Source organism: Halichoerus grypus, chromosome 11 (assembly GCF_964656455.1).
Source record: "Halichoerus grypus chromosome 11, mHalGry1.hap1.1, whole genome shotgun sequence".
Lineage (NCBI taxonomy): Eukaryota > Metazoa > Chordata > Mammalia > Carnivora > Phocidae > Halichoerus > Halichoerus grypus.
The window spans coordinates 53,018,580-53,033,460 of record NC_135722.1 but is presented as its reverse complement, the minus strand read 5'-3'; the positions used below and the strand labels follow the sequence as shown (position 1 = coordinate 53,033,460).

General features: G+C 41.1%; 1 long non-coding RNA gene and 1 pseudogene across 2 annotated transcripts in view; one reads left to right on the top strand and one right to left on the bottom strand.

Annotated features, from left to right (window-relative positions):
- LOC118552831 (uncharacterized) overlaps positions 1-14,691 on the bottom strand; it is a 38,018-nt gene extending 23,327 nt beyond the window's left edge. For both annotated transcript variants that reach the window (XR_013442461.1, XR_013442463.1), the window contains exon 1: positions 13,146-14,691. This is a non-coding gene — a long non-coding RNA (uncharacterized LOC118552831). The remainder of the gene's footprint in view (positions 1-13,145) is intronic.
- On the top strand, positions 8,516-10,679 carry LOC118552849 (protein FAM91A1 pseudogene; annotated as a pseudogene).
- Positions 14,692-14,881: the final 190 nt, after the last annotated feature.

The following is a 14,881-nucleotide window of genomic DNA, read 5'->3' as shown; positions in this document are numbered from 1 at the left end:
GCATCCCTGAGGAAAAAGCACATGTCCACTCACTCTCAGCACTTTCCTAAATTTAAATTACAATTTGAGATTATCAACATACACAAACGGAAAGTCCAAATAAAAACAAAAAAATAAAGATTATTTTTATTTAATGTCTGCTTTGACTTTCAAATAAAACCCATATTTAAAACTTTCTCTTTCTTTTGACTTGACTGGCATGTGCAAATCATTCTTAAACTCCCAGTCTCAGTTTGTAAATTCCTAGGGACAGGAACTATGTCGTCTATGAATTTCTACATAGCAATATATTTTTTAAAGATTTATTTATTTATTTTAGGAACAGAGAAAGAGCACTAGCAGGGGGAGGGGGAAGGGCAGAGGGAGAGAGAATCCTCAAGCAGACTCCCTGCTGAGCAAGGAGGCTGATGCAGGGCTCTATCCCAGGACCCTGAGATCATGACCTGAGCCAAAATCAAGAGTCAGCCGCTTAACCAACTGAGCCACCCAGGCGCCCTCTCCATAGCAGTATCAACACATCCTCTACCCAGGGCAAACTATTCAGATGATAATACCAAAAGAGAGAGAGGATCAATTCTACTAAGAACTATTTTGATTGGGAGCAGCACCTTAGTGACCTCTGAGTCCAGGCTTTTGAAGAAAGGAAAACAAGATTGGTGGGAGGTCTTCTACAGTTTCCTGGGCAAAATATTAGATCTCTTTCCCCACTTTTTAAAGGCAGAGGTTGAACCAAATGACCTAAAGCTCTAAAGTTCAGGGATTCTAAGAACTGAAACAGCTTCCTCTAAGCCACAGCATGCAAGCCCTTCCTGGTTCTGGCCCCCAATTTCTGCCACAAGGAAGTCAGGGATGAGATCTTGCAAAATGGTCAGATCACCAGCTGAGGCCACACAGGGAAGCTGGCTTCTTAGCTCTGTGCACCCAGCCCCCCACAGCACACCCACAGACACCTACTCCATCAAGTCATTAAGAGGAAATCTGCTCTGGGGCGTCTGGGTGGCTCAGTCAGTTAAGAGTCTGACTCTTGATTTCAGCTCAGATTATGATCTCAGAGTTGTGAGACCGAGCCCCGTGTCAGGCTCCTTGCTCAGCAAGGAGTCTGCTTAAGATTCTCTCTCTCTCCCTCCCCCTCTGCCCCTCTCCCTTCCTGCACACGCACACTCACTCACTCTCAAAAAAAAGAAAGAGGAAATCTGCTTTTTCTCAAACTCTTCTAGTGTATCAAGCAAAAATGACATAGTTTTGGCCCCAACTCAGTCACATTAGAGACATAAGGGATAACTGACTTCACATAAATCTTGTGAGTAAAGGTAGTATTTTTTAAAGGAATATTTTATTCAGAAGGAATGAATGTTAAGGAAATATATCTCTATAGATGAGTTAATTTCTGTCAGGACACTTTGAAAACTGCTGAGTGCTATACAAAGGAAAACATTCATTGCACATACAGTATAAGCCACACATTGTACTAGGTGCTGAGATGAACAAGGCCAATCCTGCCTTCAAGGAGCTCATTGAGGTGGAGGGTGGTGGGGGGGCAGGAAAGACAAATAAGCCCTACAGAGTGATAAAAGCCACACTAGAGATCTGCATAAGGCACCTAAGAGCAGGGACACAGATTAGGGACACCTGACTTGGTTTGGGGGCCAGGAAGTTTCTTGAAGGAGACACCTAAAGGACAATTAGGAATTATCTAAGCAAAAAGAGGGTGGGTAAAAGTCATTCTAGGGAGAGGAAATGGCTTGTGCTAAGGCCCAGAAACAAGGCAAGAACAAGGGGCATCCAAGTTTTGCCAGCTGTCAGTAGGACTGGGTTGCAGACCTCAAGGGAAGCAATGAGAGAGATGGGGATGGAGAGGAAAACAGGGACCCTGAAAGGCTGTAGAAGCTACATATTATGAACTGAATGTGTACCCCCAAAATTCATATGTATTAGATGAGGGCATAAGGGTGGGAACCCCATGACGGGATTAGCGTCCTTATAAGAAGAATAAGAGAGACCAGAGCGCTCTTTCTCTCTCCACCATGTGAAGACACAGTGAGAAGGCTTCCACAAGTCAGAAAGAGGGACCTCACCAGGAAACCAGATTGGCAAGCACCTTGATCTTGGACTTCCCAGCCTCCAGAACAATGAGAAATAAATCCAGTTGTTTAAGCCTCCGGTGTATGGTACTTTGTTATGGCAGCCTGAGCTGACTAAGACACCACATTAAGGAGTCTGGAGTATTCTAAGGGTAATGTGGAGCCACTGAAGTGTTTTTTTTTAAGATTTTATTTCTTTATTTGAGAGAGGGAGCATGAGCGGGGAGCAGGGGGGGACAAAGGGAGAAGCAGACTCCCCGCTGAGCAGAGAGCCCGACATGGCACTTGATCCCAGGACCCCAAGATCATGACCCAAGCCAAACGAAGACACTTCACCAACTGAGCCACCCAGGTGCCCCGCCACCCCACCACTGAAGTGTTTTAAGTAGGGAATGACTAGCTGCACTGTAGAGAATGAATTAGTGGAATAGCCTCTGGTCGTAGGAAGATGAGGCTGTTGTTGAAACCCAGGCAAGGGTAGTAAAAGTGGGAGTTGAGTGAAGGAATAGTATAGTTGAGTGAACGAATATCAATAGTCCCTTGGAACGATTCAATTTGGACATAGTAGTAAGAAAAGACAAGGATGAGCCTCACATGTTTTAAACAACATAGAAATATCCTCAGTAATATTCCTAGCAAATTATTTTCTGGCCCTTGAACCAAATTTCTTGGGTATTAGCAGATTCACCATTTCCAGCTCTGCCTAAGAGAAAGCTTTCTGATTATGAACCATAGGCACAGATCTTGTACCATTTATTGCTTTGCCCACTTCTGTTATCTCTTAGACATATGCTGGGTCCGACACACATGGGAAACTTAGGTGCCCCTCTGACAGAGTCTCACAGCTCTGCTTACACCATGTTTACCTGCCTGGCAGTCCCATGAGCCTGTAAATTCCTTGCAGGCATGCATGGGGTCATGTTTACAATTGCATCTCTCATCCTTAGCAGAGTGCCTAGGACACTGCAAAATGAATGGGTTAATAAATGAACTTTTAATTAATTTTTTAAAATATACATAATATAAACTTTACCCTCTCCTAATTGAACATAATAAAAAAAATTATCATCTTAACCACTTTTAAATATACAGTTCAGTGGTATTAAGTATATTCATACTGCTGTGCAACCATCCATGCCCAAAACTCTTTTTTTCATCTTGCAAAACTGAAACTCTATTCCTATGAAACAATAACTTCCCATTTCCCGCTCCCCCTAGCTCCCTGCAACCATCATCCTACTTTCTGTCTCTATAAATCTGACTACTCCAGGTACTTCACACAGTCATATAATATTTATCTTTTTGTGACTGGCTTATTTCACTCAGCATAATGTCCTCAAGGTTCATCCTTGTTGTAGCATGTGCCAGAATTTCCTTCTTTTAAAGGCTGAATAATATTGCATTATATGTATATACCATGTTTGGTTTATCCATTCCTGTCCATGGACACTTAGGTTGCTTCTACATTTTGGTCACTGTGAATAATGCTGCTATGAACATGCATGTATAATACCTTAAGACCCTGTTTTCCATTCTTTTGGGTATACACCCAAAAGTATAACTGCTGGACCATATGGTCATTCTATTTTTTATTTTTTGAGGAATCATCATACTGTCTTCCACAGTAGCTGCATTCTACATTCCCCCCCCCAACAGTACACAAGGGTTCCAATTTTTCCACATTCTTACCAACATTTATTTTCCAATTTTTAATCATAACTCTCCTAATGGGTATGAGGTGGTATCTCATTGTAGTTTTGATTTGCATTTCCTTAATGATTAGTGATGTTGAGCATCTTTTCATGTGCTTATTGGCCATCTGTATGTCTTGTTTGGAGAAATGTCTATTCAAGCCCTTTGCCCAATTCGAATTGGGTTGTTACTTTTGTTATGGAGTTTTAAGAGGTCTCTATTCTGGGGCGCCTGGGTGGCTCAGTTGGTTAAGCGACTGCCTTCGGCTCAGGTCATGATCCTGGAGTCCCTGGATCGAGTCCCGCATCGGGCTCCCTGCTCAGCAGGGAGTCTGCTTCACCCTCTGACCCTCCCCCCTCTCATGTGCTCTCTCTCTCTCATTCTCTCTGTCTTAAATAAATAAATAAAATCTTTAAAAAAAAAAAAAAAGAGGTCTCTATTCTGGATATTAATCCCTTATCAGATAATGTGATTTGCAAATATTTTCTCCCATTTTGTAGGTTGCCTTTTATTCTGTTGATTGAGTCCTTCAATACACAAAAGTTTTTAATTTTCTTGAGCTCCAATTTGTCTATGTTTTCTTTTGTGCCTGTGCCTTTGATATCTTATCCAAGAAATCACTGCAAAACCTACTGTTGTGAAGCTTTTTCCCTGTGTGTGTGTTTTTTTTTCCTGAGTTTTCTAGTACTAGCCCTTACATCTAGGTCTTTGATCCATTTTGAGTTAATTTTTGTAAATGGTATTAGGGAAGTGTCTAAGCTTATTCTAAAATGAATGAATTTTTAAAAGATCAAGAAAATCTCTTCCTGAAATACAGCTTTTCTGTTGGGAACCAAAAACACTGAATAATCTATTTCTGCAGGGCTGAAAAATCTCTTGGGAATATGAGCATACATGTGAATTCATGTAAATGGAATGAGTATTGACCTCATAACAAAAACTAAAGCTAGAATCCCAGCCGTGATACTTAGTAGCTATGTGACATAAGTCAAATTCTTGGTCTCTCTGGGCCTCACTTTCTTTATCTATAAAATATGGTAAATAATTTGGCCGAGAGCTATGGCTTTGTCAGCTAAAAATGGTGAACTTTGTAGGAAACAAACTGGATTCCCCATGTATTATTGGTAAGACTGTACTATGTATGGTACAGCCATTTTGGAAATTTTTGAGTTTCTTAAAATGTTAAATATACACCTACCATCTCATCCAGCCATCCTTCTCTTAGGTATTTACCCAAGAAAAATAAAAGCATATGTCCACAAAAAGACTTGTACATGAATGTCTGTAACAGCATTATTCATAATAGCCCAAAACTGTGAACAGTCCAAATGTCTATCAACATTTGAGAGGACAAACACAACATTCATTATCACTGCGATGGAATACTACTCAGCAATAAAAAAGGAACAAGCTACTGATACACGTATCAACATGAATGAACCTAAAAATACATTATGTTGGGGAGCCTGGGTGGTGCAGTCGGTTAAGTATCCAACTCTTGGTTTTGGCTCAGGTCTGATCTCAGAGTTGTGAGATCAAGCCCTGAATCAGGCTCCGTGCTCAGCTCAGAGTCTGCTTAAGACTTTCTCACCCCCAGGGCGCCTGGGTGGCTCAGTTGGTTAAGCGACTGCCTTCAGCTCAGGTCATGATCCCAGAGTCCTAGGATCAAGTCCCACATCGGGCTCCCAGCTCAGCGGGGAGCCTGCTTCTCCCTCTGACCCTCTCCCCTCTCATGCTGTTTCTCTCTCTCTCTCTCTCAAATAAATAAATAAAATCTTTAAAAAAAAAAAAAGACTTTCTCACCCCCTTCCTCTGCCCCTCCCCCCTCTCTAAAAATAAATAAATAAATCTAAAAAAATAAAACATTATGGGGGCACCTGGGTGGCTCATTCGGTTGGGTGTCCGACTCTTGATCTCTCAGCTCAGGTCTTGATCTCAGGGTGATGAGTTCAAGTTCTGCATTGGCTCCATGCTAGGCATGGAGCCTAATTTTTTTAAAAAAGTTTAAAAAAACCATTATGTTAAGTAAAGGAAGCTAGACACCAAAGACTACATTCTATTTATATTGAAAATTTTAGAAAATTGGGGTGCCTGGCTGGCTCAGTTGGTAAAGCTTGCGAATCTTGATCTCAGGGTTGTTAAGTTCAATCCCCAGGTTGGGTGTGGAGATAACTTAAAAACAAAATCTAAAAAAAAAAAAATTTTAGAAAATTCAAAACTGTAGAGACAGAAAGATCAGTGGTAATCTAGGGCTGGAGGTGAGAGAAGGAAATGACTACAAATAGATACAACAGAACTTTTGGGGGTGATGAATTATAGTAATTACTGCACAATTGTATAAATTTACTAAGAATTAATTAAACTGTACATTTACCAATAGGTGAATTATATGGTATTTAACTTGCACCTCAGTAAGGCTATAGTGGAAAAGGTTATGCCCTAGTTCAGCAGTCCTATTGTAATAGACAAAAACTGGAAACAATATAAATGCCCATCAACAGTAGAATGGATAAATTGGATATATTCATATGATGGAGTACTATACAGCAATAAGAATTAAAGAACTATAGCTTCATGTAACTTGGATGAATCTCACAAACATAATGTTGAGAGAAAGACACATAATAGTACATAATGTATAATTCCATTTACATGATGTTTAAAAACAGGCAAAACAAATATTTGGTGTTAGAAATCAAGATAGTGGTTATTCTTTAGGTGAACAGTGATAGTAGGGTGTTAATAATGTTTTTTTAATTTTAATTTCATTTTTTCTAGCTTTACTGAGGTATCACTGACATATAATATTAATAATGTTTCTTGAGGTGTGTGCTCGTTACATAGGGGTATTCAATTTTTGAAAGTCTATCATGCTGTACACTTATTGCTGTGCACTGTTTTATATGTATGTTATACCTCAATAAAAACTTTACTTGAGGGGCACCTGGATGGCTCAGTCAGTTAAGCGTCTGACTCTTGATTTCGGCTCACGTCATGATCCCAGGGTCTTGAGATCCAGCCCTGCAGTCTGGGATCGAGCCCCGCATCGGGCTCCCTGCTCAGCAGGAAGCCTGCTTCTCCCTCTCCCACTCCCCCTGCTTGTGTTCCCTCTCATGCTATGTCTCTATCTGTCAAATAAATAAATAAAATCTTTTTTTAAAAAATGCACTTAATTTGAAAAAGAAATCACTGGTGATCTCCGAGAAGCGGGTGTGCCTCTGTGTATCTCTGTGTGTCTATGTTTCCGTGTGTATGTGTGAGTGTGTGTATATATGTAGGGATGATGAAAGGAGCTGGCCAGGAAGATCTGAGGAAGTGTTCCAGGATAAGGAAACAAGCAGCCCACAGGCCCTATGGGAATGAGCTTGGCATGTTCAGAGAACAGAAAGAAGGCTGTTTGAGGCTGGCATAAAGTGAATGAGATGAATGTGAGATCATTCCTTTATTCATTCATCAAATATGTAAGAGTTGTGCCAGAGGCTGAGAAGTCAGAGGACAGCCAATTGTTTGGAAAGTGTGGCAGAGAAAGAGAGGGAAAAAAGCCACTGCAGGAGGGGTAGGAAAGTCTTGAGGGTTCCTTTCCATTTACACACACACACACACAAACAAACACAGAGTAGTAGAAAGACTGAAGATAAGGGAAACGGATTGCAGAAACAAGATCCTGGAGAAAACAGAAGTGGACAGAATAATGGCGTAAGGTAGTAGGGATCACTCTGGAATGGATATGGAAAAGCTAGAAATAAAACAGCCATAAAGGCAAACATTTTGAAATGGAGAGAAACAAAATGAAAGCATTCTCCAATTTTCCCATTGAAATTTCAGGAATGGTCACATAGGAAAGTCGGTTAGGGCCCAGAGAGTTATGTATAAAAAAAGATCTTAAAAGCTCTTTCTTTCTCCCTTAAAATATAATTTAATGAAGAAACTGGGTCTCTGATGCACTCCTGACACTGTTCTCTGTTGTCTGCCGTGCTGAGCTGTCTGGAGCCCTCACCATGGGGAATTCCAAAGTGTAAGGCACCAGGCCTCTAGTGGGCTCCCCCGTACTGTCCCAGGGCCCTCACACCATAAACATGGAGCTCCACATAAGGTACATCACCCACAGAGCAAGCTGCTAGCCAATATGTGACAGGGTCTTTAAAATTCACAGAGAAGGGGCGCCTGGGTGGCTCAGTCGTTAAGCATCTGCCTTTGGCTCAGGTCATCATCCCAGGGTCCTGGGATCGAGCCCCACATCGGGTTCCCTGCTTTGAGGGAAGCCTGCTTCTCCCTCTCCCACTCTCCCTGCTTGTGTTCCCTCTCTCACTGTGTCTCTCTCTGTCAAATAATTAAATAAAATCTTTAAAAAATAAAAAATAAAAAAATAAAAATAAATTCACAGAGAAAATATGCAAAGCAGGTTGTCCTCTACATATCCACCATCAGTTACGATACAGAAATATAACATAAACATGTCAAGAAAGATGAATGCAACGGGGCACCTGGGTGGCTCAGTCGTTAAGCGTCTGCCTTCAGCTCAGGTCATGATCCCAGGGTCCTGGGATCGAGCCCCGCATCGGGCTCCTTGCTCCGCAGGAAGCCTGCTTCTCCCTCTCCTACTCCCCCTGCTTGTGTTCCCTCTCTCGCTGTGTCTCTCTCTATCAAATAATAAAATCTTTTTTAAAAAAATAAAAATAAAGAAATAAAAAAGAAAGATAAATGCAAATACTTTGAGAAGCTATTATACTCTAGATTGTTCCATGCTGTACCTTTACCACTTACTGGATATTGTGGGCCTGAGGATAATACCATTTTTGCCTCATGCTGAGATTACAGAGGAAAATTTTGAAAAATGAGAAGAGTTCTGCTTCAATCTGTCCAATTTTACTAGAGCTGACTGTCTATGTTTCTTGGTATTAAAAGACAGTAGTACATTGATATTATGAATTAGTATAGATCATAAAATTTTTTCTTTTTGAAATTTGGAGGAATGATCACATCTTTTACCAATAAAGCAGCAGAAAATCCCACAGATCACAAAAATGACATAAAGATATGCATTTTGCCTGAGAAATATACTATAGTTAAGATCATTGATTCAGGTCCTCAACTCTCTGGATCACTAGATTATATTGTGGTACATCATTTATATAATAAAAGATTTATTTATTTGAATGTATCAATCTCTAATGACAGTTTCATTCTCTTGAAGGTTCTGTGATGAATTGAGTGCGAGATGACTAGGTGATTACTTTGAAACTATATTTCTTTCAATAGATAAGCATAATAATGTTGCTGAGCTTGCAAATGTCCTTGAGATAATAGTCATCATTGGTTAAGAATGATGTTTCCATGTATTGCTGATTGGGCTTTGCGCATGAGAAGAGACAAGTAATAAATCTGGATCAGCTTCATTATCATGGTGGAATGTACCCTCTGTAAACAAATTTAAAAGTAGTTTACACCCACAAAAAATATTCTTATCATGGCATGGTGAAGAAAGTAGGAGTCCTGAACAAGAAGCTTTGTCAGCTCTGATACTGATACTAGATCCACCTGACACAGCTTGTGTAAGCAGTTTGGGTCTGTCTACAGGATACACAAAGATAATGCTTTCCTATTTGACTCAACCTTTACCTTTCTAATGATGGGAAATCTTTCACCAAAAGTTGGCAAACTCTCACAGGAGTCTCTGGACAGCTTCCTTACAGAATTAGAAAAGATTCAAAACCTTTTTCAAAAATTTAGGAAGGAGAAGTATGGACTACAAAGATATTTTGATCAGGCACTTAGGGAAACACAACACTGTCTCTGCATCATAATAACAACCCAATTGTGGTTTTCTTCTGAATCTCTTACACTGTAAAAGACTTCCTGATTTGAACCCTACGACTTGCAGCAGATTACTAAACAAAAATTACAAATTGCCTGTCTCCATGGCTCCTCTCACTAATAGATCCAGCCCATTGGCAGTAGTACCTGCTCGGCATTTTAGACCCTTATCCAGAAGTAACCACCCAGAAGTCAAATCCCCATTTTTATTACTGTCCAAAAGTATAAGACTTCAAAAACGGTCAGATATATTTCATGGTCATTATCAAGCATTAATAATGTCTTGGAGTCATAAACCTGAAGTAATTCCTACTTCACACATGCTCACGATATTGAACGATGGGATGGGAGAAATTTTTCCCATTTGATAAAACAACTACAAGGAGAGTCACGGATCATGTCAATACGGGTGTTCATAAAGCATAGCAAATATTCAGGAATAAAATGGGCTTGCAGGGATTTCTGTGGTTATGTCACCATGTTGTACAATTCTAAACAACCTACAAACAGAAAACTTGATGTTTCTGAGAAGAAAGGAGAACCTGATTTAACTTCCGGCTCAGAGCAAATGAAAGTACAGAATCATTTGAAATAGTCACTGAGGAAGCAACTATAGATTCCACAACAAAACAGAACTCTGATGTTGCCACAACAGAAGCCGACTGGTTTCCCTTTGAGCTGTGCTTTGAAATTCCTGTTTAGCTCTGAATTAAATGAGAACGTTTATAGGAAAACGGCTACACACAACCTTTGCAGAGAAGAAAGCCTTCAAAAACTCCCTTCAGAACAAACAGCTCCATTCTGTTCAGAGAAAACTCGGTCTACATGTCCTCAATGTTTCATTCATTCTAGGAAAGAGCTGGATATTCAACCTGAAGCCAGTTTTTCAAGTTTGCTTTACCATCTTATGCTGGTATGGAAGTCCAGCTTCCTGCAAATAATGCAGTATTTCGAGACACGGAATCTTATCAATCTTATCAGAACGGAATAGAAGGTCACCCTCCTCACTCCTCTCTGCTAATCTTCACTTGCAGTAATTTGATAACAACATTTGTTATTCACACTTGGTGTTTTTTCCTTTCTTAAAGTTAGCTTTATAGTGCCAGTCACTAAAAAGCATCCTGCTGGGGTAGTAGAACTTACTACGTTGTTTTTTGTTGTTGTTGTTTTTGTTTTTTAAGATTTTATTTATTTGACAGAGAGAGACACAACGAGAGAGGGAACACAAGCAGGGGGAGTGGGAGAGGGAGAAGCAGGCTTCCCGCGGAGCAGGGAGCCCGATGCGGGGCTCGATCCCAGGATCCTGGGATCATGACCTGAGCCGAAGGCAGACGCTTAACAACTGAGCCATCCAGGCGCCCCTAGAACTTACTACTTTGTGTTGTGGTATAGTTTGGGAAACATTTAATATTGTTTGGAATCTTGAGGATTATAGCACATCCTAATGCAACAAAGAGCTGCTTTTTTTTTTTTTTAATATTTTATTTATTTGACAGAGATTGAGAGCACGAGCTGGGGAGCGGCAGGCAGAGGGGGAGGGAGAAACAGGCTCCCCACTGAGAACCCAGTGTGGGAATCATGACCTGAGCCAAAGGCAGACGCTTAACCAACTGAGCCACCCAGGCGCCCACAAACAGCTGCTTTAAAAAAAAAATTGAGGTGGCACCTGGGTGGCTCAGTCGGTTGAGCGTCCAACTCTTGATTTTGGCTCAGGTGGTGGGATGACACCCCCCTCCCCACCTGTCGGTCTCCCCACTCAGTGGGGAGTTTGCTTCTCTCTCTCTCTCTCTCTCCCCCCTCTTCCTGCCCCTACCTGGGCTTGAGCACGCTCTCTCTCTCTCTAAAATAAATAAATCTTTTTTTTTTTTTAATTGACCCCTAGGGTCTTTTTTCTTTTTTTTTTTAAACAAAGACTTCTTAGCAATCAACACTATTTTTTATCTTGAGTTGATCTGCATTTCATTTTATAAATCTAAGGATAAACTTTATAGGCTTTATGATGGCTTTTAACCTTTATAAGCCGTCACTATGAATATTGTAATGGTGATTTTATGTGTTAGTTTATCAAACATAAATCTTGTTTAATTTTATATTTTGTTACCTATGCTTTTGGGGATAATGGGAAGAGATTTAACTCTTCCTATGAAAATACTTCTTGGTATTTAGAGTTGAAAGAGTATAAAACAATAAACATGCAGTATTGAGAAATTTTTGATGAGGCATTAAGAATTCCTGTGGATATCTATAAATTACGTACATCAATTGAACCTTGTTGAAGGTATACAAATCAGCATAGTTATGTATAATTTAACCTTGTTTTTTAAGGTCTTAACTCAGACTATAAAGATTCACTGACATCTCATGAGAAGTTTTGGAAAAAAAAATTTTTTAACCCATTTAGGATTCATTAAAACTGCAACAAGCAGCCCTTGAAAGGATGTTAACATGGTCTGATTTGCATTTCGTTTGTTTGATTTTTTCCTTTTTTTTTTTTGGTATCAGCTTTTTTGAAACATAATTAACATACTAAACAATTCATCCATTTAAAGAGAAAGTCAACAATTTTTAGTACAGAGTGGTGCAACCATCACCACAACAAATTTTAGAATATTTTCATCATCCCAAAACAACCAGCCCCTCGTTTACCTGTCATGCCCAATACCCTCCATCTTTCCCAGCCCTACTTTCTGCCTCTATAGAGTTGCCTATTCGGACATTTCATATAAATGGAGCATATCATATGTGGTCTTTTGTGTCTGGCTTCCTTCACTTAGCATACTCTTTTCAAGGTTCATCTATGTTGTAGCACGTATCAGTACTTCATGCTTTTTTATTGCTGACTAAAGATACATCTTTTAACTTTTTTAAGATGCATCTTTTAACTCTTAACAGTGTTTTTCTAATTCAACATTAAAAATATAGGGTTTGGGGTGTCTGGGTGGCTCAGTCAGTTAGGTGTCTGGCTTCAGCTTGGGTCATGATCTCAGGGTCCTGGGATGGAGCCCCACATTGGGCTCCCTGCATCCAGCTCCCTGCTCGGTGGGGAGCCTGCTTCTCCCTCTCCTTCTGCCCTACCCCTGCCCACCGCCCCCCCCACCCCCTTCTGCTTGTTCTCTCTCTCGTGCTCACTCTCTCAAATAAATAAAATCTTTTTAAAAATAAAAATAAAAAATAAAATCTTTCAAAAAATGCAATCAGATAATTTCGTGTTTGTGGGGGGTAGTTAACACAGCCAACCTCTACTCAATATTTTAAAATTAGTAGAGACATTTGAAATGTCTAATATTTAATATTTTCTCATGTTGGTTTTTATTACCTGATGTTTTCAGTTTTCTATGACAGTCTTGTGTCTTTCATTTTCAGTGTTTCAAATATTTTGTATTTAAAATTTTTAAGTTCCAAAACTGTAAATACAGTGGATTGTTTTCTGGTATGATTATCAACATTATAAACTTTGTCAATTTAATTATTGGCACATATATTTACAACTAAACTGGGGTATGTATATATACATATTCAATGAAATAGATGTGAAACAAGTTTTTTAAATGCACTTACCTGTATCCATACATTCTCTAATCTGTCTACAGGACCTCTAATGACTTGGACAAGAGGCTTGCTAAAAATCCAGAGGTACAGTGTCTGTAGCATTGCTCCAATCTGCTTGGCTCCATCCAAAATTAAAGAACATTTAGGGGTTTTGTTGATTATTTTGTTTTGTTTTGTTTTCAAACTCCTGTGTTAGAGAGAATTTGTTTTAACAGGATTTCTTCTTAAGGGATCCCTGCTGGGTCCTGGGAATCTCTACTTCCCTTTTTAAATGTTCACACATCATCCTTTTAACAGCCCTTGAATTTTGCCAGGGATGATTAAACATTTCATGTGTATACAGTCTTTGGAATCCAAATTCTTCCCTGTTTTGGCAATCAGGGTGACACTTTCATCTTCAGGCCATTAGTTCCATCCTGTTCTTTCTGTCTCCTTAAGTTCAGTGGTTTCACCACCAGTCACAGAGCATCCTGGGAATCATTTCATCATGGCAAGAGACAGAAACCTGTGCAAAAGCTGACCCAGCTAGTGGATGGGAGACTCCACAGTGCCAGAAAAAAATTCTCTGGCTTGACTTCTCTGTTTCCACTTTTTTCTGCTTCTGTCAGGACCATGTGCTCCGTGTTTTTCTTTCCTGCTATAATTATCCAGGCCCATTCCAATTATTCTCAGCTGACAATTTCTGCTTGTGGACAATTCAGAAAACAAACACATGGCACCTGATAAACCAGGGTTTAAGTCACGGCTCACCACTTCCTAGCTGTGTGACATGAGGCAGGTGATTTAACCTCTTTGGGACTGTTTCCTCATCTGTAAAATTGAGGTTATTATCAGCCTCACACGATTATGCCAAGTATTCACACTGAAAGTGAATGTGGTAATTGCAGTCGCCAAATGTTGGTCTCATCCGATCCTCCCATTACGCTTTCCCAGGCATTTTCAACAGCAGCCCAAACAGCACGCACTGAGCCTCTACTGTACGTAGGCCCTTAGAGTGTTGTGATACTAAAAATATAGGAAATAGCTTCCTGCTCTGGAGAAGTTTACAATCTAGTCAGGGAGACCGCGTCCACAACCTGGATTAATCCCTTAAAACAGTCCTGGGAGGCTGAAAGATGAAAACAGTATTCTAAAGGGACAGAGAGGCCAAGGGCGAAGAAGAGTCCTATCTCCTTCTACTCCCCGAACGTCACATTTGTCCCAGCCGCAGGACCCAATTACTGGTTTTTTAAGTGTCTGTCACCCCGAGAAGACCGCCAGCCCCCTGAGGGCGACCCAGGTTCAGCTCATCTAAGTCACTTTCTCATCTCGGGGCTGGGCGCGCAGCAGGCCCGGGCCCTGTTCGGCCTTCTTACTCGCTGCACGCCGGCCCGCGCACTCGGCTGCAAATGGGGGCGGGAGCGTCATGCTCGGTGCCCCCGTCCCGCCCAGGTCGAAAGTCCCCTGGGTCCCCTGGGAGAGGCGGGTGTGGGCGGGAGACGACGGGAAGCCCAGCGTTGCCTCATGGCCGTTGGCGATTACCCGCCACCTGCCGCTGCAGCCCGGATTGGCTCCTCCCGCGGGCTCCTTCCGCGGCTTTAACCAATCGCCAGCAGTCGGGAGGCCCCGCCCCTCGAGAGCGGCCGGAGGCAGGTGTTCTGTTTTCCTGGTCCGGGGTCGCGGACTGGGCGGGTGAAGGGAGGGAGCGCTCCAGCCGAGCCTCTGGGGGCGCTGTCAGAAAGAGCCCTGGCGAGGTGCCGGAGGAG